This window comes from Salvelinus fontinalis, chromosome 10 (assembly GCF_029448725.1).
Source record: "Salvelinus fontinalis isolate EN_2023a chromosome 10, ASM2944872v1, whole genome shotgun sequence".
NCBI classification, from domain to species: Eukaryota; Metazoa; Chordata; class Actinopteri; order Salmoniformes; family Salmonidae; genus Salvelinus; species Salvelinus fontinalis.
The window spans coordinates 22,903,171-22,930,125 of record NC_074674.1 but is presented as its reverse complement, the minus strand read 5'-3'; the positions used below and the strand labels follow the sequence as shown (position 1 = coordinate 22,930,125).

At 41.6% G+C, this 26,955-nt stretch overlaps 1 protein-coding gene and 1 long non-coding RNA gene across 6 annotated transcripts in view; both read left to right on the top strand.

Annotated features, from left to right (window-relative positions):
- Positions 1–3,571: 3,571 nt before the first annotated feature.
- On the top strand, positions 3,572–6,060 carry LOC129863839 (uncharacterized). Its single transcript, XR_008761024.1, has 2 exons — positions 3,572–3,654; positions 5,517–6,060. It is a non-coding gene; the product is annotated as an uncharacterized LOC129863839 (long non-coding RNA).
- A 1,960-nt stretch (positions 6,061–8,020) lies between these two features.
- The window catches only part of LOC129863836 (erbin-like), a 131,179-nt gene continuing 112,244 nt past the window's right edge, over positions 8,021–26,955 (top strand). For 4 of the 5 annotated variants that reach the window (XM_055936149.1, XM_055936147.1, XM_055936148.1 and 1 more), the window contains exon 1: positions 8,022–8,663. The gene's annotated coding sequence lies outside the window, so the exon portion shown is untranslated. Of the gene's footprint in view, positions 8,664–26,955 lie in introns of all 5 variants that reach the window. The other variant, XM_055936146.1, reaches the window with a different exon arrangement.

Below are 26,955 nucleotides of genomic sequence, written 5' to 3'. Positions count from 1 at the left end.
TCTGGGAGGAGGACACAATGGAGTTGTCAACCGTGATGGCGAGATCATGGAACGGACAGTCCTTCCCCGGGAGGAAGAGCAGCTCCGTCTTGCCGAGGTTCAGCTTGAGGTGGTGATCCGTCATCCACACTGATATGTCTGCCAGACATGCAGAGATGCGATTCGCCACCTGGTCATCAGAAGGGGGAAAGGAGAAGATTAATTGTGTGTCGTCTGCATAGCAATGATAGGAGAGACCATGTGAGGTTATGACAGAGCCAAGTGACTTGGTGTATAGCGAGAATAGGAGAGGGCCTAGAACAGAGCCCTGGGGGACACCAGTGGTGAGAGCGCGTGGTGAGGAGACAGATTCTCGCCACGCCACCTGGTAGGAGCGACCTGTCAGGTAGGACGCAATCCAAGCGTGGGCCGCGCCGGAGATGCCCAACTCGGAGAGGGTGGAGAGGAGGATCTGATGGTTCACAGTATCGAAGGCAGCCGATAGGTCTAGAAGGATGAGAGCAGAGGAGAGAGAGTTAGCTTTAGCAGTGCGGAGCGCCTCCGTGATACAGAGAAGAGCAGTCTCAGTTGAGTGACTAGTCTTGAAACCTGACTGATTTGGATCAAGAAGGTCATTCTGAGAGAGATAGCAGGAGAGCTGGCCAAGGACGGCACGTTCAAGAGTTTTGGAGAGAAAAGAAAGAAGGGATACTGGTCTGTAGTTGTTGACATCGGAGGGATCGAGTGTAGGTTTTTTCAGAAGGGGTGCAACTCTCGCTCTCTTGAAGACGGAAGGGACGTAGCCAGCGGTCAAGGATGAGTTGATGAGCGAGGTGAGGTAAGGTAGAAGGTCTCCGGAAATGGTCTGGAGAAGAGAGGAGGGGATAGGGTCAAGCGGGCAGGTTGTTGGGCGGCCGGCCGTCACAAGACGCGAGATTTCATCTGGAGAGAGAGGGGAGAAAGAGGTCAAAGCACAGGGTTGGGCAGTGTGAGCAGAACCAGCGGTGTCGTTTGACTTAGCAAACGAGGATCGGATGTCGTCGACCTTCTTTTCAAAATGGTTGACGAAGTCGTCTGCAGAGAGGGAGGAGGGGGGGGGAGGGGGAGGAGGATTCAGGAGGGAGGAGAAGGTGGCAAAGAGCTTCCTAGGGTTAGAGGCAGATGCTTGGAATTTAGAGTGGTAGAAAGTGGCTTTAGCAGCAGAGACAGAAGAGGAAAATGTAGAGAGGAGGGAGTGAAAGGATGCCAGGTCCGCAGGGAGGCGAGTTTTCCTCCATTTCCGCTCGGCTGCCCGGAGCCCTGTTCTGTGAGCTCGCAATGAGTCGTCGAGCCACGGAGCGGGAGGGGAGGACCGAGCCGGCCTGGAGGATAGGGGACATAGAGAGTCAAAGGATGCAGAAAGGGAGGAGAGGAGGGTTGAGGAGGCAGAATCAGGAGATAGGTTGGAGAAGGTTTGGGCAGAGGGAAGAGATGATAGGATGAAAGAGGAGAGAGTAGCGGGGGAGAGAGAGCGGAGGTTGGGACGGCGCGATACCATCCGAGTAGGGGCAGTGTGGGAAGTGTTGGATGAGAGCGAGAGGGAAAAGGATACAAGGTAGTGGTCGGAGACTTGGAGGGGAGTTGCAATGAGGTTAGTGGAAGAACAGCATCTAGTAAAGATGAGGTCAAGCGTATTGCCTGCCTTGTGAGTAGGGGGGGAAGGTGAGAGGGTGAGGTCAAAAGAGGAGAGGAGTGGAAAGAAGGAGGCAGAGAGGAATGAGTCAAAGGTAGACATGGGGAGGTTAAAGTCACCCAGAACTGTGAGAGGTGAGCCGTCCTCAGGAAAGGAGCTTATCAAGGCATCAAGCTCATTGATGAACTCTCCAAGGGAACCTGGAGGGCGATAAATGATAAGGATGTTAAGCTTGAAAGGGCTGGTAACTGTGACAGCATGGAATTCAAAGGAGGCGATAGACAGATGGGTAAGGGGAGAAAGAGAGAATGACCACTTGGGAGAGATGAGGATCCCGGTGCCACCACCCCGCTGACCAGAAGGTCTCGGGGTGTGCGAGAACACGTGGGCAGACGAAGAGAGAGCAGTAGGAGTAGCAGTGTTATCTGTGGTGAGCCATGTTTCCGTCAGTGCCAAGAAGTCGAGGGACTGGAGGGACGCATAGGCTGAGATGAGCTCTGCCTTGTTGGCCGCAGATCGGCAGTTCCAGAGGCTACCGGAGACCTGGACCTCCACGTGGGTCGTGCGGGCTGGGACCACCAGGTTAGGGTGGGCGCGGCCACGCGGTGTGAAGCGTTTGTATGGTCTGTGCAGAGAGGAGAGAACAGGGATAGACAGACACATAGTTGACAGGCTACAGAAGAGGCTACGCTAATGCAAAGGAGATTAGGATGACAAGTGGGCTACACGTCTCGAATGTTCAGAAAGTTACGCTTACGTTGCAAAAATAAAAAAATAAAATACAAGATCTTATTGACTAAAATGATATAGTACTGCTGGCTGGTGAAGTAGCCTGGCTAGCAGTGGCTACGTTGTTGAAAGTGAAGCTGGCTAGGTAACCTCGACAATTTCACTAAATTTCTCTAAACTACACAATTATCATGGATACAAGGACAGCAAAGACAACTAGCTAACACTACGCTAATCAAGTCGTTCCGTTGTAATGTAAGTTTCTACAGTGCTGCTGTTCGGTAGAAGTTGGCTAGCTAGGAGGACGGCAGCGCGGCAGGCGAAAAATAGCTGGCTAGCTAACCGATAGTTACTCAAAGCTACACAATTATCTTAGATACAAAGATAGCAAAGAAAACTATGTAGCTAGCTAACACTACACAAGTCAAGTCGTTCCGTTGTAATGTAATCGTTTCTACAGTGCTGCTAATCGGTGGCTAGCTGGCTAGCTAGCAGGGTTGACTACGTTACGTTACGTTAGGGCGGGAATACCTGGCTAGCGAACCTCAGCGAACCTTGATAACTACACAATTATCACCGATACAAAGACGGCTATGTAGCCAGCTAAGTAGCTAGCTAAGATCGAACAACTACAAATCAAAGATAGCAAAGACAACTGTGTAGTCAGCCAACACTACACTGATCAAGTCGTTCCGTTGTAATGCACTCGTTTCTACAATGCTGCTATTCGGTGGCAAGCTGGCTAGCTAGCAGTGTTGGCTACGTTGCGTTACGTTAGGGCGAAAATAGCTGGCTGGCGAACCTCAATAACTACACAATTATGTTTGATGCAAAGACGGCTATGTAGCTAGCTAAGATCAAACAAATCAAACCGTTGTACTGTAATGAAAATGAAAATCAGACCGTTGTACTATAATGAAATGTGATGAAAAGTTATACTACTATTCGGTAGACGGTGGACGTTTGCTAGCTGCTGGGCAGATAGCAGTGTGGACTACGATAGGCGACGAAATACGATAATTACGCAATTATCTTTTATACACAGACGGCTAAGTAGCTAGCTAAGAAGAAATTGCTAAGGTTAGACAAATTAAACCGTTGTACTATAATGAAATGTAATGAAGTGTAATGAAAAGTTATACTACCTGCAGAGCGAATGCAAATGCGACCGCTCGCTCCAAACCGGATGTACTATGGCTACCTGTGGAGCGAGGTCTACTCCATGGGCATCTTCGTCAGTCGTTTTAAAATAGAGAGGAATAATGAACCCTAAGGTATGGCACAGTCAATCCACTCCACTCACCATTCATCTTGAGTTACCATATTCCTTTTTTTATGCATCTATAGTTTTAAGAAGAAAGAGAATTTAAGCCTGCAAGTTCCCTTTGATTGGCAAGCATCTTTGAATGCTACCGCGTGTGTAATATTACAGTGCCTTGCAAAAGTATTCACCCCCTTGTCGTTTTTCCTATTTTGTTTCATTACAGCCTGTAATTTAAATTAATTGTTATTTAGATTTCATGTAATGGACATACACAAAATAGTCCAAATTGGTGAAGTGAAATGAAAAATATTACTTGTTTCAAAGCATTCTACAAAATGTTTAACTGAAAAGTGGTGGGTGTATATGTATTCACCCCCTTTGCTATGAAGGCCCTAAATAAGATCTGGTGCAACCAATTACCTTCAGAAGTCACATAATTAGTTAGATTGCGCACAGGTGGACTTTATTTAAGTATCACATGATCTGTCACATGATTTCAGTATATATACACCTGTCCTGAAAGGCCCCAGAGTCTGCAACATCACTAAGCAAGAGGCACCACCAAGCAAGCGGCACCATGAAGAACAAGGAGCTCTCCAAACAGGTCAAGGACAAAGTTGTGGAGAAGTACAGATCAGCGTTGGTTTATAAAAAAATATCTGAAACTTTGAACATCCCACGGAGAACCATTAAATCCATTATTAAAAAATGCAAAGAATATGGCACCACAACAAACCTGCCGAGAGGGCCGCCCACCAAAACTCACGGACCAGGCAAGGAGGGCATTAATCAGAGAGGCAACAAAGAGACCAAAGATAACCCTGAGGAGCTGCAAAGCTCGACAGCGGAGATTGGAGTATCTGTCCATAGGACCACGTTAATCCGTACACTCCACACAGCTGGGCTGTACGGAAGGGTGACCAGAAAAAAAGCCATTGCTTAAAGAAAAAAATAAGAAAACACGTTTGGTGTTAGCCAAAAGGCATGTGGGAGACACCCCAAACATATGGAAGAAGGTACTCTGGTACCTGAGACTAAAATGTAGCTTTTTGCCCATCAAGGAAAACGCTATGTCTGGTGCAACCCCAACACCTCTCATCACCCCGAGAACACCATCCCCACAGTGAAGCATGGTGGTGGCAGCATAATGCTGTGGGGATGTTTTTCATCGGCAGGGACTGGAAAACTGATCAGAATTGAAGGAATGATGGATGGCGCTAAATGCAGGGACATTCTTGAGGGAACCTGTTTCAGTCTTCCAGAGATTTGAGACTGGGAGGTTCACCTTCCAGCAGGACAATTACCCTAAGCATACTGCTAAAGCAACACCCGAGTGGTTTAAGGGGAAACATTTAAATATCTTGGAATGGCCTAGTCAAAGCCCAGACCTCAATCCAATTGAGAATCTGTGCTATGACTTAAAGATTGCTGTACACCAGCGGAACCCATCCAACTTGAAGGAGCTGGAGCAATTTTGCCTTGAAGAATGGGTAAAAAATCCCAGTGGCTAGATGTGCCAAGCTTATAGAGACATACCTCAAGAGACTTGCAGCTGTAATTGCTGCAAACGTGGCTCTACAAAGTATTGACTTTGGGGGGGAGAATAGTTACGCACGCTCAAGTTTTCAGTTTATTTTTCTTGTTTGTTTCACAATAAATATTGCATCTTCAAAGTGGTAGGCATATTGTGTAAATCAAATGATACAAACCCCCCAAAAATGAATTTTAGTTCCAGGTTGTAAGGCAACAAAATAGGAAAAATGCCATTTTTACTCTTATGTACCCACACACTCTATGTAGAGAAGAATAACTTGAATTTAAGCCTTAAGTTTCTTTTGACTGACATGTTCTGTATGCCCATCGTATCATCAGGTGGTGAAGGAGTTCAAGAGGGTGATTCTGGAGGCTGGTGGCTCTGTGAATGGAAGGGACATGCCTGGGTCGTGAACCTTGCCAGGATGCGTTCTTTCACTGCAAGGGATTGGCCAAAGCTGAGGGAACAATGAATGGTCATCACTGACTTCTCCCCCCCTCTCGCTCTCACTCCAGATGACAATATGTTTTTCTTTTTATACAGTTGATGTACCTGTTGTTATTGTATTGGAGTTGCCATATTGTGTTAATTGTTTGAGCACTATAATAGTAAGGTGGGGGAGTTTTCACTCACTGGAAACGGCTTGTTTTTGTGTGAGAAATGCTGTGCTACCTTGGTATTTGATGTTATATTTTCAGTCTTACATACTGACAAAGCTTGGAACAGAAAAGGCAACTGCAAAAGTATGGTTATTTTTACTTGGTTAATATGAAAAGGTATCTCAAAATGACAATACGTGTGTTATATTTTCAGTGAAAAGTACTTTAATCATAATAACCCTTCTTACAAACAGATTAATACACCTTATGGAATAACGCGGAATGTGAAGAGACATACATTTTGTGTTGTAGATTGATTATTAGGAAGTCCGGGGGGCAGGAGGGGGACAGGGAGAGCAGCTATCTAGATGCCTAGTGGCTATTCAGCAGCCTGATGGTCTGGGGGTAGAAGCTACTGGCCACTCTGACAGTTTTTGCCATGATGCTTCTATACTGCCCACATCTGAGTGATGGAAGTGAGGAGAACAGTCCGTGGCTCAGGTGTCTGATGTCCTTGATGATCTTCTTGGCCATCCTGCGGCACCTGGTGTTGTAGGTGTCCTGGAGGGCAGCCAGTGTGCATCCAATGGTTCATTTGGCTGAACGTACCAACAGAAGAGCCTTGCGGTCAGCGGTGGTGGAGTTGCTGTACCAGGCTGTGATGCAGCCCGACAGTATGCTCTCAATGATGCTCCTGTAGAACACTGTGAGGGCCCTCGACGACAGGCAGTTTCTTCAGTGTCTGTGTGGTTTGACCATTTCCGCTCCTCTGAGATGTGTATGCCAAGGAACTTGAAGTTTTTGACCGTCTCCACCGGCAGTCTCGTTGATGAGGATGGGAGCATGCCCAGCCTGGATCATCCTGATGTCCACAATCAGCTCCTTTGTTTTGCTGACGTTGAGGGAGAGGTTGTTTACCTGGCACCATGCCGTCAGAGTGCCTAGGCTCTCTCGTCGTTGTTGGTAATCGTGTTGTCCCTTATGAAAAAAGATTGCAGTCAGAGCAGTATAATGGCAGTTAGTGTGCAGTAGAGCTGAAAATACTGCGTCCAAAATAAAATAAAAATTCTGCTGTAATTTTGCAGTGTATCTGCACTTAGGGTGCAGTATTCTGCAATTACTGCATCCAAAATACCTCAGTAAACTGCAGTTACAGCACTTTTACTACAGTTTCAAAACTGCAATCTTTTTTGTAAGGGGTCAGCGAACTTGATGATGATGAAGTGGGAACTGTGTGATGCCACGCAGTCTTGGTATACAGGGAGTGGTGTAAGGATATGTAGTGGTTTAATGACATTATATGATGTACTGTTATTTGTTATTTTTGTTATGTGCCTTAATGTGTTTGGACCCCAGGAAGATTGGCAGCAGCTAATGGGGATCCTTAATTAATACAAATACTGTTTTGTGTGTGTGTATGTGTCCACAAGGGGGAGACAAAACATCATACATCATCGCATTACACTGACCATTGTACATTATGGACAGTTTCCAGGGTCAGGACCAAGATTAAGCCTTAACTAAAAAGCACTTCAATGGATATTCTCAGTTGGGCATGCTTTTCAGTCCAGGGGTAGATACAATCCTGGTCTGAGGAACCACTCTCTGGCTAAAGGCTGGAACATCATAGAAAAATCACCATTTGAAATCGAATTTGCTCACAAGGTGATGTCTAAAACATATTCTTTCAAATGCAGTTCATATTCGTTCAAATGCAGTATATGCTATTGCACTTGTAGCTACATTGATGTTCTTCAGTCTCTCTGTTGTATTTGGGAGTAATTATTTATGTAATGCCAAAACAACGCTTATTTCCCAATGTATCTTCACAGGGGATCATTGGATAATTACTTTAATCTATTCAAATGGTATCAGCGGTTATTACATCAAAGAAGGGAGGGAAAATAACTCGATTGTTATTATGCATCAGTGACACATTCCATCACTATCATCACTTTACTCTGTTTGAGTGACTGTACCCCTTTGACATGTGCATATCCCTCAATGGACCTAATGCGAGTCTTGTTAACACAACAACAAATGTACATTGTTTTCTGTTGTAAAAAAACATATAAAATAACCTTCCAAGTAATTGTGAGCAGTAAGTATCACAACAGCGAAAAATATACTGTAAAATATGTCCTAGCTACCTCGCCACAAAGCGTATTGGTGAACATAATTTACAAACGACTCATACACCAATTTCATTGGTTACATCAACATGCCCATCAGATGCAGGGTTGTCGTTGCCACCACTGGATTTACTGACTGGGCCAACGATACAGCAGCATACACTGGTGTTGGTTTGACAGTCTGTGGCCAACTCTGTTTCGTCGTGAATTGTAGCGTGTTTTTGCTACAAACAAGATGTATGTATAATTTTTTGAATGGCAAAAAGAACGGGAGATTAGGATTGAAAACATTTCGTCGCGGCGTTCTTCAAAGCAAAGGATTCTTCTTTCGTGGTGGTGGATTTTTTTGTTGTTGCTTGTAGCAATTTCATTGGCTGTTGTGGACATTTTGGATTCATTTTAATGTTCCTTTTTATATTTTTTAACCCATATATCTTATCAAATCGAATACTTGTGTGTCCCCCGTTTTATTTTAGTCATTACTTTTTGTTTATTGTCTGACACACTGGACACTGTTTTTCAGCGAGACGCAAACTCGGAATGCTAAACAACTTTCGAGGGGATTGGTCTCTCGCGAAAGAATGCGTTTGCTAACTGGATAGCTAGCCAGTTATCTAGCTAGCTAACGCTAAGTGTACTTTGAGTGGATGCTTGAAGGAGAAAACGTAGTCGGCCAGCGAATTTATACAGTTTAAAAGTTTCGTGGTTTTTAAGCAATTTCCGGACTATATAACTAATTCGACATCATTTTACGGTAAGTGAAGTCAGTTAACGACACTTGTTCTACCATAACCACTTTGCTGTAACGCGTTAGCTAGCTAGCAAACTAGCGGTTGGTGTGTGTGTGTGTGTGTTCTCGTTAACTTGCACTCTTCACAGGTGGATTTCCTTACAAAAGTGTTGGCAAGCTCACAATTTACTAATGGAATGGCTTTGGCTAGTTAGCTATATTTTGTTATAGCAAACTAGATAGGTTGTTAGTTTTACAGACTGGAATATCACAATCTGACATTTACTATTGTTTTGTTTTCCTAAACTGGAATGTCAAATCTACCGTGTACTTTCTGTGTTAACTAGGTAACCCTACTAGTTAGTAGGCGACCAACAACCCAATGAATTGCTATCTGACAATGTTTCATGCTGGCTAACATATTGGATAATGCAGTCGTTCCATAGGCGTGACACAGATAAAGGCACGATTCCTCTTTATTGACAATCAGTATAATGCGGAAGGAAATAAGAGGACAAAGAACTGTAAATTACGAGATTAAATGCATGTTCATCACTTCATGTGCCAAATACCTTCAGTTCGTTTTTAGGACAGATGTCTTGACCTGTACTCGATATCTTGGCATTTTCATTAGCTTTCACCTTTACTAATACGATTAGCTAGAATCCCAGGCTCTTCAATCTGCTGGTTTTGATCATGTATTTTAATGCAAGCCAGTGAGGCTAATCTCACGACGGATTTATCTGATATGGTAACCTTAGTGGTAAAAATGGAGCTATCCAATGACATTCTCATTCTAGAATGATTAGCTAGCTAGACCGGAACCCTACAATGACTCTGGGATTTTAAAATGGGAGGTGAACATTTTATAAAACCATGAAGCTGTGAATTTCTATTTAATATGTAAACATCTATGATTTTGTATTTACCCTGGATAAGTAGGCTATTACAAGCCTTACCTGTGAGTCACCATATGCTTTGTCAATGCCAAGTAAAACCTTTTTTTTTTTTTTTTTAATGACTGCTTTGTGTAGCTTTTGTGGTTAGTGAGTTTAGATAATTAGCAGGTGATGAATCTAGCTAACAAGATAAGGTTGATTCAGGGGATTGTAGGCTCTTGGTAGGCAGGCTCATCTTCACTGGATTATCAGGCTGACTATTCAGCACCAGCACACACACTTACCCAGGCCAAACTAACACCTCTGGTTATTAGAAATGCCCAAAGGTGATCCTGTTGATTTGACATCCTGGGGGGGGGGGGGGGGGTTCCTGAATGAGCTCTATTTTGGTGGCCTCTGGTACATTCTAATGCTTTGATTCCATCTGAAATACACTGCTAAATTATTGAATACTTTAACAACTTTACCTCACAGATTGGTAAAATGTGTTGTGATATTGACTAGAAAGACGTGACTTTGCAATTAACATTTCTGAAAAATGGGGCTTGGGCTGTATACCGTATATACCAGGGTATTTGGAAAAAGACATGGGATGGTTTCCCAAAACAGCGATTTGAGCCAGTCACGTGTTTGTTTACAAAAAAGCACAACGAGCAAAATGGGAGCTTTGTGAGGTAAGTCACTCCTGCAGCAGAACTTAAGTGAGGTGATCAATTTACACTTGTATGAAATTCACTACTGTTTGTCAGCTATATAGATTATAACTATTAAGTTAGCTATCTAAGATTTGCCAAATAGAATTCTCTCCATCGGGTTTCTGTTAGCCTGCAAGTTTAAGCTTCTTGGTAACAGTACCAACCTCTTACAGTTAGTTTAGAATTTCATAGCAATGTACAGCAGTAGACGTGAGTGAGCATATTACACACAATGGTCCTCGGCTCCCTCTGATTGCAGTCCTGTAGAACAGCCAATTCAAATTTGGCCTATGTTGAATTATTTGTTTTTTTACTAGGCTTATTGGTAAGATTGATTGTGCTTTTGGTTTGAGACTGACCATGGTTTTGTTGAAGTCTTGTAGGCAAAGTGTAGGCTGTAGCATTTCCTTTCCTGGCATGTTCATACTGGTTACCAATGCAAGGTTTGGTAAGATAATGTGTATGAGGGTGATTTGATTGTATAATCAGATTTGACCAACCAAGCCTTGCTATAAGGAAGTAGGCCACTTGTATTTTGGCAGTGGTGGAAAAAGTGCCCAATTGTCATTCTTTAGTAAAAGTAAAGATACCTTTTTAATAGAAAATGACTTGAGGTAAAGTGAAAGAGGTCAAATCATGACGTCAGTGCTTTTCAGGTCAGAAAGTCGGAGCTCTAGAAAGATGCCAGAGTTTCCGAGATGGATGACCGGTTCTCTTTTATTTTTTATTTTTGGAGTTCCCAGTTGTCTTGAATGCACTGAAGTCAGATATTTCCTAGTTCCCAGTTGTTTTGAACACGGAACAAGTCTCAGCGGAGAGAGGGAGAGAGCAGCGGAGGGTCCTACTCTCATGGTCCCTGCTCTTTCCTTCCTTTCTTCCGGTGAGGCTGACCAGAGAGAGGGAACACCATCTTCCTTATGAAAACGCAGGGCTGTCGATACACTTGACTACTCATTCATTGCAGCGCGAGTGGAAGTAGGGAGAGGCATGTTTTGTAATAGTGTCGAATAAAAACAGTGACAGTGCTGAATAAAAACTTAGATATGAACTCACTCATAAAAACAGTAGCTCTTTGCTGTATTCTTTGAGTCACCCTGGTCATGGTTTTAAAAATTATGAAATCTTATGTAGGCTGGTATCAAACGTTGCTGTGGCCGGGGTCGTGGAAGCTGTAGGCACAGTGATTTGAGCTATCTGATTCTGCCTACTGCGTGGGCCATTCAATTTAGCCACAGATCTCCCGGTCTGCCGGGTAGGCTTTTTTTTCTCATCTTCTTTTCAGACAAATTAAATTATTCAAAATGGTAACACTGCCTACCCGATGTGCAGGGCTTTTGAATCAAGTGCACCTACTGCCAACAGCGCAGGCCTTTAATGCCTTTATCATTGGCATTTCTACAGAAATGTTTGGTAAACGACTAGGAATGCCTTGAATATCGCGATCGACCGGTTGCTGACCACTGCTCTAGATGATAGCCATAGCCACATGTAGCCTAAACAAAAGAATCATCTGTTCTCTCTCTCTCTCATTAATTTTTATTCGAATAGAACCAATACCTCCACACTGACTCAATATGGAAGTACTCTTCCCCATCAACTTTTTTGTTTACTTCCTGCTTAGGGATGGGAATTGCGAGGGACCTGATACTACTGTATCGTAGTATCACGATACTTGTACATTCATGTTGTATATTTTTTTACCATACAAATGGAGAAAATTGCATTTGTTAATCTGACTCCTCAGTTTCATTGGGTTACGGTTATGACCTGGCTGCCAGTTCCATTTCCAAGGCCTGAGTGCTGGTCTTGCAAACATGCACAACAAACAATTGGGGAGGAAAACTATAGACATTTTGTTATTTTGAATAACAAATACAATATGGTATGTATTGCAATTCATGAATGTGATTTTATTGTCTTTCGATATTCCAAACATATTGCTCACCATATGTCTTCTCCCGAGGGACAAGTGAACTTGCTTTCTCATGGCTTTGATCAGTCATGGTAATGAAAGTGACGACAATGGATTGGCTCGAAATGTAAAAAGAAAAAAAAGGGAAAAGGAAGGGGAAATACTGAGTTTTGGTGCAGTTACAGTCAACTAGCTCAAAAATAATATTGCGATATTGTCAAAAAGATACGCTATATCGTCAAATAATATCCCAATATGTAACTATCTATTTAAATTGTATTTCTAATTTGTATCACTATTCCTGCTTTCATGTTCCACGAGACAAGATGTCTTGTCCTGATGGTGTTGAACAAAGAGGATATGTTCCCGACACCTGGCTGACTCAGTGATTCAGCCCGTTTTGTCTCTGAAAATGAACTCCTTAGGGCCCTACCTATTACAATTGAAAGATTTCTATAATTATTTCAACTTCCACTTAGATTTTGAAGACATAGGCAGGGCTTACATTAGGCTAATTGCTATTGTAGGTGAAAGTGGTGCATAATGCACGTTTACATTAGATAATTAGGATGGTTTCCATGCGTACTATATATTTTCCCTTACCCCTCATGCTTATCATGTGGCCAACATGACACAGCAGCAGTATGTTGTGGGGATATGTGCCGTAGGCCTACCTATACTGTATATGGGTGATTTATATTCAGTCAAATGTACGAGTTGATTTAAAACCTATTTTGAATCCTTTATCATGGTTGGTGTCTTGACTGATTTGTCCAAAATCGTGTGACAAAACATTACTTTTCTGTCCATGCATTTATTGGGAGTGTAAGTTATCATTAATCATATATTAAGCATTAATCAGTTAAATTAGACATTGAGCTTGAACCCTTTAAGAATCCTGGATCTAGCTGTAGGACAGTTATTTTTTTTCTTTGTATCGAGCTCTCAAATGCAGTGTAATTAACGTTTCCTGTCATATGTTACACGGTGAAAACAGTTTTCATGGGCACACAAACCCCCAAAAATAAATGGGATTGCAAAATCGAATGCTTCTAACCGAAAGAGTCACCTTGATATTTAAAACCTATATTGATACTAACAATAAATTGGTACTTCAATACTTATGCATAATACTTGTTGGATGCGTAGCTGGTGTCCAGCTGATTAGTTACGTTGTGATATTTTCACACATCGTCATCAGATCTAGGAAGCAATTTTCTGAATTACTGTCAAGTGATGAACAGCTGTTGTGATAGCGCATGTGATGCAACAACAATTCAAGTGCTGAAAAAAAGGTGTTCGTTGAGGAATGTCCAGAATATATTGGTGTCTCGTTCATTATGCCGGTGAAGGCGGTTTGTGGCTGGATCCACGTTGGATCTAATAACCCTAGCCAATTGTTGATAATCTGTTTTCTGCTTGATTTGCAGCAGGGTGTCATTAGATTTAACAGAGAAAATATCAAGGTAATGATTTCATGTTTTTGTATCTCGGATTGGACAATGCGCAATTGTGTAAAATAGACTATTGAGCAACACTCAACGCTATTCCTATTAATTATTCTGGATATACTGATTACATAGCCTAGTGGGCTTATTCACAACATGATCTGGTAATGAAATAACATTACATTTTGTTTTCCATGTTAGACCTGCAATACAGGGCTTGAAGTAGTTTACTGGAATGGGCCTACCTTTTTATAATCAGACATTTCTTCAATTTGGTGCTTGAAAGTCCTTGTAATTATTGTAGCCAATTTAGACGTTATCTTGCTCCATGATTTAAAAACAATTTAAACCGTTTTGGTGTGAGATGTGGCCGCTTTAGTTTGTTTCTCGCCGCTTTAATTGGAGGGTGTTGCGCTACTCTGTTGCGGTTAAATCACGTGTGGTTGTTATGAGGACAACAACATCTGTTGGCTTCAACTTGGCTTTCCGTACAAATCCTTCCATTAAAAAAGGAACCTGGTTTTTGGTAACTTTCACATGATAAAAACAGTGATGGCGAGATTAATTCTACCGCTATTCATGAATTTATTATGTGTGCCTGCGTTGGCCACATTGGATGCAGGCATGGCGATCTTTCTGTAGCCAATGTCCATATTATTGTCACATTTTAGACCGTAATAATAATTAGATTATCAATGCATTTTCAAGGTCTAAAACATTATTTATTCTTAGTGGTAATGGCCTACTTTTTCTTTTACACTTTTTTTCATGCTTTTTGTGGGGATGGAGGAGGCCTTATATAAAATTTATATAAATTATACAATTGTATAACATGAGGTCCCTGAAAATTACAAATAAGTGCTTGAAAATGTCCTTGAATTTGACTTGCTCATGTATGAACACGCTCTTTCCATGACATAGATTGACCAGGTGAATCCCTTATTAATATCACTTGTTAAATCCACTTCAATCAGTGTAGATGAAGGGACGGGTTTAATAAAGATTTTTAAGCCTTGAGAAAATGTAGACATGGATTGTGCAACTCAATATTAGGAAAGTGTTTTTAATGTTTTATGTATTCAGGCTCAGGACTATTAATTATGTGTATAGGTGGAGTTATGGGTCAGTTTGCATATAGTACATTTTATTCCTCGAAATACACGTGGTACTGCATGGAAAATATCATTTTTTTTGTTTCAACCTATTTTAGAAATTTTGATCCCAATGTCAACACGTTGGCCCCATTTTTTTTATTTATTTATAGAAAGACCCAGATATGCAATTTGTTGACACTACAACACAGTAAAGACTTGGATATGCATTATCCCGAATGCTAATCAATACAAATGTATGTTAATTTCGCTGCTCTGTTTTGCTTGTTTACAGCGGGTCATTTCTTAGCGAACTGTCAGACGCACTCTCGTATTGTTACATCACCAACATTTCAAGAATAAAGTTTTATATTGGTTCTAACATGGCGGCTGTTCTAAAACCTGGCCTAACTCTATTTATATGGCTCTGCTCACAATGGCCACCAGTCCAACCATTATGCTATCATTGACTTGAATGGGGACGCCCACTCTATTCATTCTATTTCTATGGATGTAAGCCCATCTTTGATCATGCCAGTTCCACTGGCTCGCCTGTGCAAATAACCAGCTGTGTAAGAGGATTATGTAGAGAGATTTCATGTGAAATTGACTTGAATTCGCCAAGACCTCAGATTTTCCACTAAACCCAACACACTATTTTCCAATGGAAGATATTTTTGGCAGACTCGCACATTTCTGATTTGAGGAAGATGTTGACATTGTCTTGCTTGATGACCAAGAACGAGTGATGGGCCGTATTGCTCTAACCACCCATGCATGTCACTCAATAGTTGCAAAACAACACAGAAGAATATCAAAGGGCATTTACAAAATAGGATATCGGTGGCGCAATACAAAGCTAGACACTGAAAACAAGATGTTATGTCCCTGACAATGTTGTTGTAAGCACACCCCATGCATTTTCCCTTTGCCTTGCTCAGTGTTTCTATCTCTGGATGTAATCGGTTGTTGTGCCACTATTTTAGCTCTCGCTCTCTCTCAACAAATAGTTCTAGATTCATTGCTTCCTCAGCATGGCAAAAAGCTGACACGGCAGGCAACAATGATGCATAGAAGTTAAGGCCCCTCTCACCAGTCAAACCTTACCGTAGTGATTTATGGCATTTTCCATGGAGCCATCTTCTTCGCAATGACCTGATCCTTTCCTCCCCCTGGAAAGGAAATATTTAGACGCATCCTCCAGATCCATTACTACAGAGCAATGCGTCGGGTCTGAGTGATTGTGTAAGTGCTGTGGAATGTTTCTATTAAGATGTACGGAACTCTTTCTCTCGAGTGCTAGTGTATTCACTGGGGGGAGGAGGAGGAGGAGGAGAACGAGCTCTGGTACATTCCAATGCTTTGATTCCATCTGAAATACACTGCTAAATTATTGAATATTTTAACAACTTTACCTCACAGATTGGTAAAATGTGTTGTGATATTGACAAGAAAGACATGACTTTGCAATTAAAATTTCTGAAAAATGGGGCTTGGGCGGTATACCGTATATACCAGGGTATTTGGAAATAGACATGGGATGGTTTCCCAAAACAGCAATTTGAGCCAGTCACGTGTTTGTTTACAAACAAGCAAAATGGGAGCTTTGTGAGGTAAGTCACTCCTGCAGCAGAACTTAAGTGAGGTGATAAATTTACACTTGTATGAAATTCACTACTGTTTATCAGCTATATAGATTATAACTATTAAGTTAGCTATCTAAGATGTACCAAATAAATTCTCTCCATCTGGTTTCTGTTAGCATGCCAGTTTAAGCTTATTGGTAAAGCAGCAAAGACAATCCCCTCCTGGATTAAGATCCCTGCTGCTTAATGTTTGTTTTGAGTGTGTGCTGCAAACTGTGTGTTTGAGATACTTGCATAACTTTATGAGCTGGGTTGTCTGTCCTAACAGTAAATGTTTACATGTGCTCATTAGCATTTACCTAGCCTCCACAATGAGAATGCCTTAGTACTTGTTAGCATTCTGTTAAGTGACATTTTTGGGGCAATTTTTACTTTTGCGGGAAAAATGGGGCAGGATGTTTGAGTCAGAGTTGGTAGGGTTTCAGAGTCAGACTTGTTGATCAATCACTGTGGGTGGGACTTTGAGGGAAGGTGATAGATTAGACACATTTTTCCAACTAGATTACCCTTTCAATTTGAATTTATAACGACTAAATCTTTTCTACTCTTTCAAACATTTTCAGGGGGAGTACCCCTAGACCCTTGCCAGATTGTGCACCCCCATTTTTATACAAAATCAGACGCCCCGAATAGACATACATGTATGATTGAAAACTTCAGCAGGTGTTAAACATGTGCTTTGCTACACAGAAAGCAGCAGTTGACTACTCCATTGTCGACAATTTAGTCAAATCAGTAGGCCTATCAATATACAGTGGCAAGAATAAGTATGTGAACCCTTTGGAATTACTTGGATTTCTGCATAAATTGGTCATAATTTGATCTATTCTTCTCAACTAAGTCACAACAATAGACAAAAAGTCTGCTTAATCTAATAAAAGACACACAATTATATATCTCTTCATTGAACACACTGTGTAAACATTCACAGTGTAAGGTGGGAAAAGTATGTGAACCCTTGGATTTAATAACTGGTTGACCCTCCTTTTGCAGCAATAACCTCAACCAAATGTTTTCTGTAGTTGCTGATCAGACCTGCACAACGGTCAGGAGGAATTTTGGACCATTCCTCTTTACAAAACTGTTTAGTTTCAGCCATATTCTTGAAATGTATGGTGTGAACCACTCTCGAGGTCATGCCACAGCATCTCAATTGGGTTGAGGTCAAGACTCTTATGTTGAAGCCATTTTGTTGTTGATTTACTTATGCATTTTGGGTCATCCTGTTACATCACCCAACTTCAGTTGAGCTTCAATTGGTAGACAGACAACCTTACATTCTCCTTCAAAATGTCTTGATAAACATGGGAATTATTTTTTCTGTCTGATGGCAAGCTGTCCAGGCCCTGAGGCAGCAAACCAGGCCAAATCATGATGCTCCCTCCACCATACTTTACAGTTGGGATGAGGTTTTAATGTTGGTCTGCTGAGCCTTTTTTTCTCCACACACATAGTGTGTGTTCCTTCCAACACTTCTCTGTAGTTTCATCTGTCCACAGAATATTTTGCCAGTAGCACTGTGGAATATCCAGGTGCTCTTTTGCGTACTTCAGACATGCAGCAATGTTATTATTATTTTTTGGACATTAGTGGCTTCTGTGGTGTTCTCCCATGAACATCATTCTTGTTTAGTGTTTTACATATTGTAGACTCGTCAACAGAGATGTTAGCATGTTCCAGAGATTTCTGTAAGTCTTTAGCTGACACTAGGATTCTTTTTAACCTCATTGAGCCTTCCTGCGCTGTGCTCTTGCAGTCATCTTTGCAGAACGGCTACTCCTAGGGAGAGTAGCGACAGTGCTGAACTTTCTCAATTTATATACATTTTGTCTTACTGTGGACTGATGAACATCAAGGCTTTTAGAGATACTTTTGTAACCCGTGCCAGCTTTATGCAAGTCAACAATTCTTAATCTTAGGTCTTCTGAGATCTCTTGTTCGAGACATGGTTCACATCAGTCAATGCTTCTTGTGAATGGCAAACTTAACATTTGTGAGTTTTTTTTATGGGGCAGGGCAGCTCTAACCAACATCTCATTGATTCGACTCCAGGTTAGCTGACTCCAATTAGCTTTTGGAGAAGTCATTAGCCTAGGGTTTCACATACTTTTCCCAGCCCACGCTGTGAATGTTTAAATTATGTATTCAATATAGACAAATACAATTTGTGTGTTATTAGTTTAAGCACACTGTGCTTGTCTATTGTTGTGACTTAGTGGAAGTTCTAATCACATTTTGAACAATTTATGCAGAAATCCAGGTAATCCCAAAGGGTTCACAATCAAGACAAAGTAACTATTTAGTACCATAAAGTATTATGACAATTGCATTTATAACCTTCAATCTGTTCTTTTATCATATTTTGGACCAGAATGCGGCTCGCCACTACCTATTGTTCTTGCAGTGAGGATTCAACATCTTCCTTTTTGATTTAAAAAAATGTGTATTACTTTTTACCCCTTCCCAGTTTCGTGAAATCCATCTAGTAGTTAGTCTTATCCCATCACTGCAACTCCCGTACGGACTTGGGAGAGGCGAAGGTCGAGAGCCATACGTCCTCCGAAACACGACCCTGCCAAGCCGCACTGCTTCTTGACACACTGCTCACTTAAAACGAAAACCAGCTGCACCAATGTGTCGGAGGAAACACCGTACAAACCCTTCCCTAACCCGGACGACGCTGGGCCAATTGTACAACGCCTCATGGGCCTCCCGTTTATGGCCGGCTGCAACACAGCCCAGGATCGAACCCGGATCTGTAGGGACGCCTCAAGCACAGCAGTGCCTTAGACCGCTGTGCCACTCGGGAGGCCTCCAGATTCAACATCTTCATCTGTTTTCATAAATTATTAGGGAGCCAAATCAATGGCTCTCTCAATGCGATTCGGTTCAGTTCATCGACAATATCTGTACAGAAGGAGACGTTAGTTCGCAAACTATCCATCACTAGGCTACACTGACGAGTCACTCTAGCAGTCACTGGCAAGTCTTGACATGGGATTCAAATCCTAGGAAAATACAAACAAGATCGTTTGGTTTTATTTTGTCCCAATGCGATTACATGGACATATGAATAAGCTGTATGATTTATAAATAGCAAAGGGATGAAGGAGATCGACACCTTTTTATAAACTAGGTAACACGAGCTGTGCTGTCGTCAATCAAAGAACAGTAAATGGCCTATGCGTGTGACTTCGTGGCTGGCTATAGGCCTATGAAACACAACAGAAGAAAATAATGTGCCACAAAACAATTAAGTGGATTTCAACTAGTTGTTACATGGGACATGTAAATTCACTCACATGAGACTAGTGTTGTCACGATACCAGACTTTTCACTTTGATGTATGCATTAGCCTAATGAATCAATTATACAATCTAACATAATGGTAAATCTCTATTGATAAACTGGGTAAATCAAGATGTAGCCTAGGCCTATTCACAATACAGATGAATGCATATTCAATAGGAGAGTGCATGCTTTGAGTTATTGAGGTTGTTTTGGCTGATGTCATCTGTATCCCCATGAAAATCTATTTCTCTTCCATTTGGGATTTATTTTAATGTACTGATCAACAATCTTTGCATAGAAGAAGCGTATTTTATTAAAGTGTGCGCTGTAACCGGTAATGGCATCATTAACGAGGCAAGAGTGTGGCCCATCGGAGTCCTATTCTCTCTCTCTCACACACATACACAAAGGGAGAATCTCAATTGCATACTCCTTGCAGCCTCCTCATTCTCAAAATCCATTGGATGAGAAAGCCAGAGGTCCCTCCCTTCTGACCTTTTTTTAAGGAGGCGAGAAGAGGGGACATGAGGAGTATGCATTTCAGACGCTGCTGGCAATAGATCATCTTTGGAAGAGATATGAAAGAGGGTACAATTAAGTAAATTAACCTTTCTAGGACAAACGTTCCGCTAGCGGAACCCTCGACAACATTCCGCTGAAAAAGCAGCGCGGGAAATTCAAAAATATTTTTAGAAATATGTAACTTTCAAACATTAACAAGTCCAATACAGCAAATGAAAGATAAATATCTTGTTAATCTACCCATTGTGTCCGATTAAAAAATAATAATAATGCTTTACAGAGAAAACACAACATATGATTGTTAGATCACCGCCAAGTCCAAAAAACACACAGCCATTTTCCCAGCCAAAGATAGGAGTCACAAAAAGCAGAAATAGAGAGAAAATGAATCACTAACCTTTGATCTTCATCAGATGACACTCATAGGACATCATGTTACACAATACATGTATGTTTTGTTCGATAATGTGCATATTTATATCCAAAAATCTCAGTTTATATTGGTGCCATGTTCAGATGCCTCCAAAATATCCGGAGAAATTGCAGAGAGCCACGTCAAATAACAGAAATACTCATCATAAACTTTGATGAAAGATACATGTTTTACATAGAATTAAAGATACACTTGTTCTTAATGCAACCGCTGTGTCTTTACGGAAAACTTTACGGAAAAAGCACACCATGCAATAATCTGAGACGGTGCTCAGATATAAACAACATTTCTCCACCATGTTGGAGTCAACAGAAATACGAAATTACATTATAAATATTCCCTTACCTTTGATCTTCATCAGAATGCACTCCCAGGAATCCTAGTTCCACAATAAATGGTTGTTTTGTTCGATAATGTCCATTATTTATGTCCAAGTAGCTACTTTTGTTAGCGCGTATAGTACACACATCCAATCGCTCGTGCAGGTCCCGCATAACGTCGGACGAAAACTTCAAAAAGTTATATTACAGGTCGAATAAACTTGTCAAACTAACTATAGAATCAATCTTTTGGATGTTGTTATCCTAAATATTCAATAACGTTCCAACCGGAGAATTCCTTTGTGTCTGCAGAAGTAATGGTACGCAAGTCGATATCATTTGGAATGCGCGTGACCAGGACCTGGCTCTCTGCCAGACCACTGACTAATTTCCCTCTCATCCGGCCCCACATCAGAGTAGAAGCTTCATTCGAGGTTCTACAGACTGTTGACGCCTATTGGGATTTCAATAGGCGACGAGTTGAAAATCGACCAGCCTCAGAATTCCCACTTCCTGTTTGGATTTCTTCTCAGGTTTTTGCCTGCCATATGTTCTGTTATACTCACAGGCATCATTCAAACAGTTTTAGGAACTTCAGAGTGTTTTCTATCCAATAGTAATAATAATATGCATATATTAGCATCTGGGACAGAGTAGGAGGCAGTTCAATTTGGGCACGCTATTCATCCAAAGTGAAAATGCTGCCCCCTATCCCTAAAGTTTTAATGAAGTTTTGGTGTCAATCAACATATTTTGAGTTATGGTTTGCATATTATCACAAAGTGCTAGGGTAGGCCGTAGGTAGACTTGGCTCTCAAAAAGAGATGGCGGACTGAACACAGCGTTGCAGATTTCCTCAAGATAAAAACGTAATATTGAATATCTGTAAGTTAGACTATATATTAGCACTTCATATACTCGTAACATTCAATCTGAATAACTAAACAAATCATAAGGCTTGAGAAATGTATTAATTTTAAATATTACGAAAACAGGCAAAACTCAAACATGTAGGAGAGTTAACAAGGAGAATCAATCTCCAAAAGAAAACGCATACAGACGATTTATGCTTTTCACCACAGGGACTGGTAAGGGTGGAAAGCAATCTGTTAAAGTCGCTAAATGACAAACTGGGTATACTTGAGTTAGTCAGTAAAGATATATAAAGAAGTTGAAGGCAAGCCTCGAAATGAGTGACCAAAAAGCTGCGACAATGGAGAAGGAAACAACCTAAAAGGGACAGTCAATACGATAGAAACGGACATTAATGAACTTAAAAAGGAAAACCTCTTTCTGAGAGAAGTGTTACTTGACAGACTAGATATATGAGAGAGAATCTAGTACTTACTGGTATTCAAGAAAGAGAAGTTCCTGAAAGAGTAGTGAAGGACTTCTTTCTTACAGCCCTTCAAATCCCATTTGATGCTGTAGATTTTAAAATCCAACTTGAACGTGTACACCATTTTGGACAGAGAGAGATATCTATCGAAGCGCCCAATCGTTGCCAAATTTCCTTTCTTTAAGGATAAAGTAATGGGTAAAAGACCCACTGGCATGAAAATAGGCATGAATGATCAGTCCCCGGGGGAGATAGTGTACAGAACTTTGCGCCGTTCTGCAATCTTCAAGGAGAATCGGTTTAAATGGGAAGCGTGTAGCTCTCGTTGTCGATAAACTGTATATTGACCAAATATTGCGAACCAAATATTCCGAGACACACAGACTACTCCATGGCTATTCTAAAAATTACAAAGTTTCTGAGTCGAATAATGGAACACCAAATACTAGCCATGGTAGGGATTGTAATAATACCAAAACAAATACAGCAATTAAGTTAAACTACACTATACCATTCAAGATAGGTAATGTTGTAAAATAATTATTTAACTTGAAAAGTTTTGTGTTTTATAAACTGATAAGACAGTTAGAAAAAAAGATTGGTAAATAATGATTGGTAACTTGGTAAATAATGGATCTTCAAATATAACGAGTTGGGACACAAGTACTCAAACAACATGGTGGAGATAAAAAAACATAGCAAACAGACATAGAAGAGCACAGTATGTGTGTATGTATTGTGATGGAAGATGTGGTATGTTTTTGTGTTGGAAAATTGTGGCATTAAAAGGAAATGGTTGCATATCCCAGAACGAATGTGTGTCTGAGCAGGGGTTGCGAGAGAGAGCTATCAATTTTGTGCAGCTGAGGGATATACATTTTTAAATAAATTATACATCTAATTTTATTTATTTGTTGTCCTCTCATGATGGAACGGTCCACAACCCTATACCCTAGACACCCACCTAAGTCCTTATCCGTTTTATGAACTTCCTGTAAGTTTGCTATATGCAGCCAAAAGAGGAATGTGGACAGAGGCCTACTGGGCAGCACAGCCCCCTCACGATTCTGAGCCTGCCTGGCAGGGTTGGTTCTACCAAGCCAGATCCCTCTGATGGGAGAGCATAATATACAAGGACGTTCTCAAAGCTGCTAATGACAACCTTGTACCTGGCTGGTGGGGATTCCGGTAGTGGCAGTGCTGGCAACACTGGCTGCAGTAACCTATGGGGAGGTGGTCACACTCGGACAATCAGAGAAGGGGCATATTATTGTGACCTTGGTGGCACAAAATAATCAAAGATCTGAGAGGCTTGGGAAAATCGTTACAATGGGGGCCTGTGTTTGTTTCAGGGGAAGGGTGTGTATCTGATCTCATCACCTAGGACTTGACATTAGTAAATCAAATCTCCCCATTTCTGCTCAATCCTGCGTGCTTTCTCAAACAGCTATAACTGTATATGCATTCGTAAATCAAGTCCTTCCTTGCAACCGTTGAGCATCTGAGCTTGTAGTTGATTGTGGGGAAAGGGGTTGTGTGTGTTTAGCCAACATCTGTTGCTAGGGGGTAAGGATGTTAGGGACAATATCTGCTTGAGGAAAATGTAATACAATGGCAATCCTGATTTATAGGTAACAATAAAATAAAAATGTTATTTGTCACATGCGCCGAATACAACTTACAGTGAAATGCATACTTACAAGCCCTTAACCAACAACGCAGTTTTAAGAAAATGCCTAGTCCGGGTAGCCATTTGATTAGCTGTTCATGAGTCTTATGGCTTGGGGGTAGAAGCTGTTAAGAAGCCTTTTGGATCTAGACTTGGCGCTCTGGTACCGCTTGCCGTGTGGTAGCATAGAGAACAGTCTATGGCTAGGGTGGCTGGAGTCTTTGGCAATTTTTAGGGCCTTCCTCTGACACCGCCTGACATACGGGTCCTGGATGGCAGGAAGCTTGGCCCCTGTGGTGTAAGGGTCTGGGGACCCATGCCAAATCTTTTTAGTTTCCTGAAGGGGAATAGGCATTGTCATGCCCTCTTCATGACTGTCTTGGTGTGTTTGGACCATGATAGTTTGGTGATGTGGACACCAAGGAACTTGAAGCTCTCAACTTGCTCCCCTACAGCCCCGTCGATGTGAATGGGGGCGTGCTCGGTCCTCCTTTTCCTGTAGTCCACAATCATCTCCTTTTGTCTTGTTCACTTTGAGGGAGAGGTTGTTGTCCTGGCACCACATGGCCAGGTCTCTGACCTCCCTATAGGCTGTCTCGTCGTTGTAGGTGATCAGGCCTACCACCTGTGTGGTCAGCAAACTTAAAGATGGTGTTGGAGTCGTAATTGGCCATGCAGTCATGGGTGAACGGGGAGTACAGGAGGGGAGGGGCCCCCGTGTTGAGGATCAGTGTGGCAGATGTGTTGTTACCTACCCTTACCACCTGGGGGTGGTCCGTCAGGAAGTCCAGGATCCAGTTGCAGAGGAAGGTGTTTAGTCCCAGGGTCCTTAGCTCAGTGATGAGCTTTGAGGGCACTATGGTGTTGAACGCTGAGCTGTAACCAATGAATAGCATTCTCACATACAGTTGAAGTCGGAAGTTTACATACACTTAGGTTGGAGTCATTAAAACTCGTTTTTCAACCACTCCACAAATTTCTTGTCAACAAATAGTTTTGGCAAGTCGGTTAGGACATCTACTTTGTGCATGACACAACTCATTTTTCCAACAATTGTTTACAGACAGATTATTTTACTTATAATTTACTGTTTCACAATTCCAGTGGGTCAGAAGTTTACATACACTAAGTTGACTGTGCCTTTAAAGAGCTTGGAAAATTCCAGAAAATTATGTCATGGCTTTAGAAGCTTCTGATAGGCTAATTGACATCATTTGAGTCAGCTGGAGGTGTACCTGTGGATGTATTTCAAGGCCTACCTTCAAACTCAGTTCCTCTTTACTTGACATCATGGGAAAATTTAAAGAAATCAGCCCTACAGAAAAATAATTGTAGACCTCCACAAGTCTAGTTCTTCCTTCATATTTGGGAGCAATTTCCAAACGCCTGAAGGTACCACGTTCATCTGTACAAACAATTGTACACAAGTATAAACACCATGGGACCACGCAGCCATCATACCGCTCAGGAAGGAGACGCATTCTGTCTCCTAGAGATGAATGTACTTTGGTGCAAAAAGTGCAAATCAATCCCAGAACAACAGCAAAGGACCTTGTGAAAATGCTGGAGGAAGCAGGTACAAAAGTATCTACATCCACCGTAAAACGAGTCCTATATCGACATGACCTGAAAGGCCGCTCAGCAAGGAAGAAGCCACTGCTCCAAAACCGTCATAAAATAGCCAGACCACGGTTTGCAACTGCACATGGGGACAGAGATCGTACTTTTTGGAGAAATGTCCTCTGGTCTGATGGGAAAAAAAATAGAACTGTTTGGCCATAATGACCATCGTTATGTTTGGAGGAAAAAGGGGGAGGCTTGCAAGCCGAAGAACACTATCCCAACCGTGAAGCACGGGGATGGCAGCATCATGTTGTGGGGGTGCTTTGCTGCAGGAGGGACTGGTGCACTTCACAAAATAGATGGCATCATGACAAAGTAAAATTATGTGGATATATTGAAGCAACATCTCAAGACATCAGTTCGGAAGTTAAAGCTTGGTTGCAAATGGGTCTTCCAAATGGACAATGACCCCAAGCATACTTCCAAAGTTGTGGCAAAATGCCTTAAGGACAACAAAGTCAAGGTATTGGATTGGCCACCACAAAGCCCTGACCTCAATCCTCTAGAAAATTTATGGGCAGAGGTGAAAAAGCGTGTGCGAGCAAGGTCTTACAAGCCTGATTGTTACACCAGCTCTGTCAGGAGGAATGGGCCAAAATTCACCCAACTTACTGTGGGAAGCTTGTGGAAGGATACCCAAAACGTTTGACCCAAGTTAAACAATTTAAAGGCAATGCTACCAAATACTAATTGAGTGTATGTAAACTTCTGACCCACTGGGAATGTGATGAAATAAATAAAAGCTGAAATAAATCATTCTCTCTACCACTATCCTGACATTTCACATTCTTAAAATTAAGTGGTGATCCTAACTGACCTAAGACAGGGACTTTTTACTTGGATTAAATGTCAGGAATTGTGAAAAACTGATTTAAATGTTTTTGGCTAAGGTGTATGTTAACTTCCGACTTCAACTGTAGGTGTTCATTTTGTCCAGGTGGGAAAGGGCGGTATGGAGTGCAATAGAAATGGCATCATCTGTGGATCTCTTGGGGCGGTATGCAAATTGGTTAGTCTAGGGTTTCTTTGATAATGGTGTTGATGTGAGCCATGTCCAGCCGTTTTTAAAGCACTTCATGGCTACAGATGTTAGTGCTACGGGTCAACATTATTACGCATATTAATTGTTAATGATGGATATTAAGATATTCAAACATCTTGCGTATAGTTTTTTAATCGCTGCTAATGGGTTCTGGCTTCTAAACTTAAAATATCCTTGTTCGTGGTAGTGAGGGAGAGAAGGGAATGCAGAATGTTTACATTCTGTCCGAACATGTTATTGTTAGACATCAGGTTTCCTATGGAAAGGAGAAGGTCCACAGTCTGGTACAAGTCAACAGGACAGCCATGAGTTGGGGAGGAGTGACAAATTTGGGCTGAGGTCAGATGAAGTGAGAAAGAACATGCATCACTAAAGTCCTGTCTAGC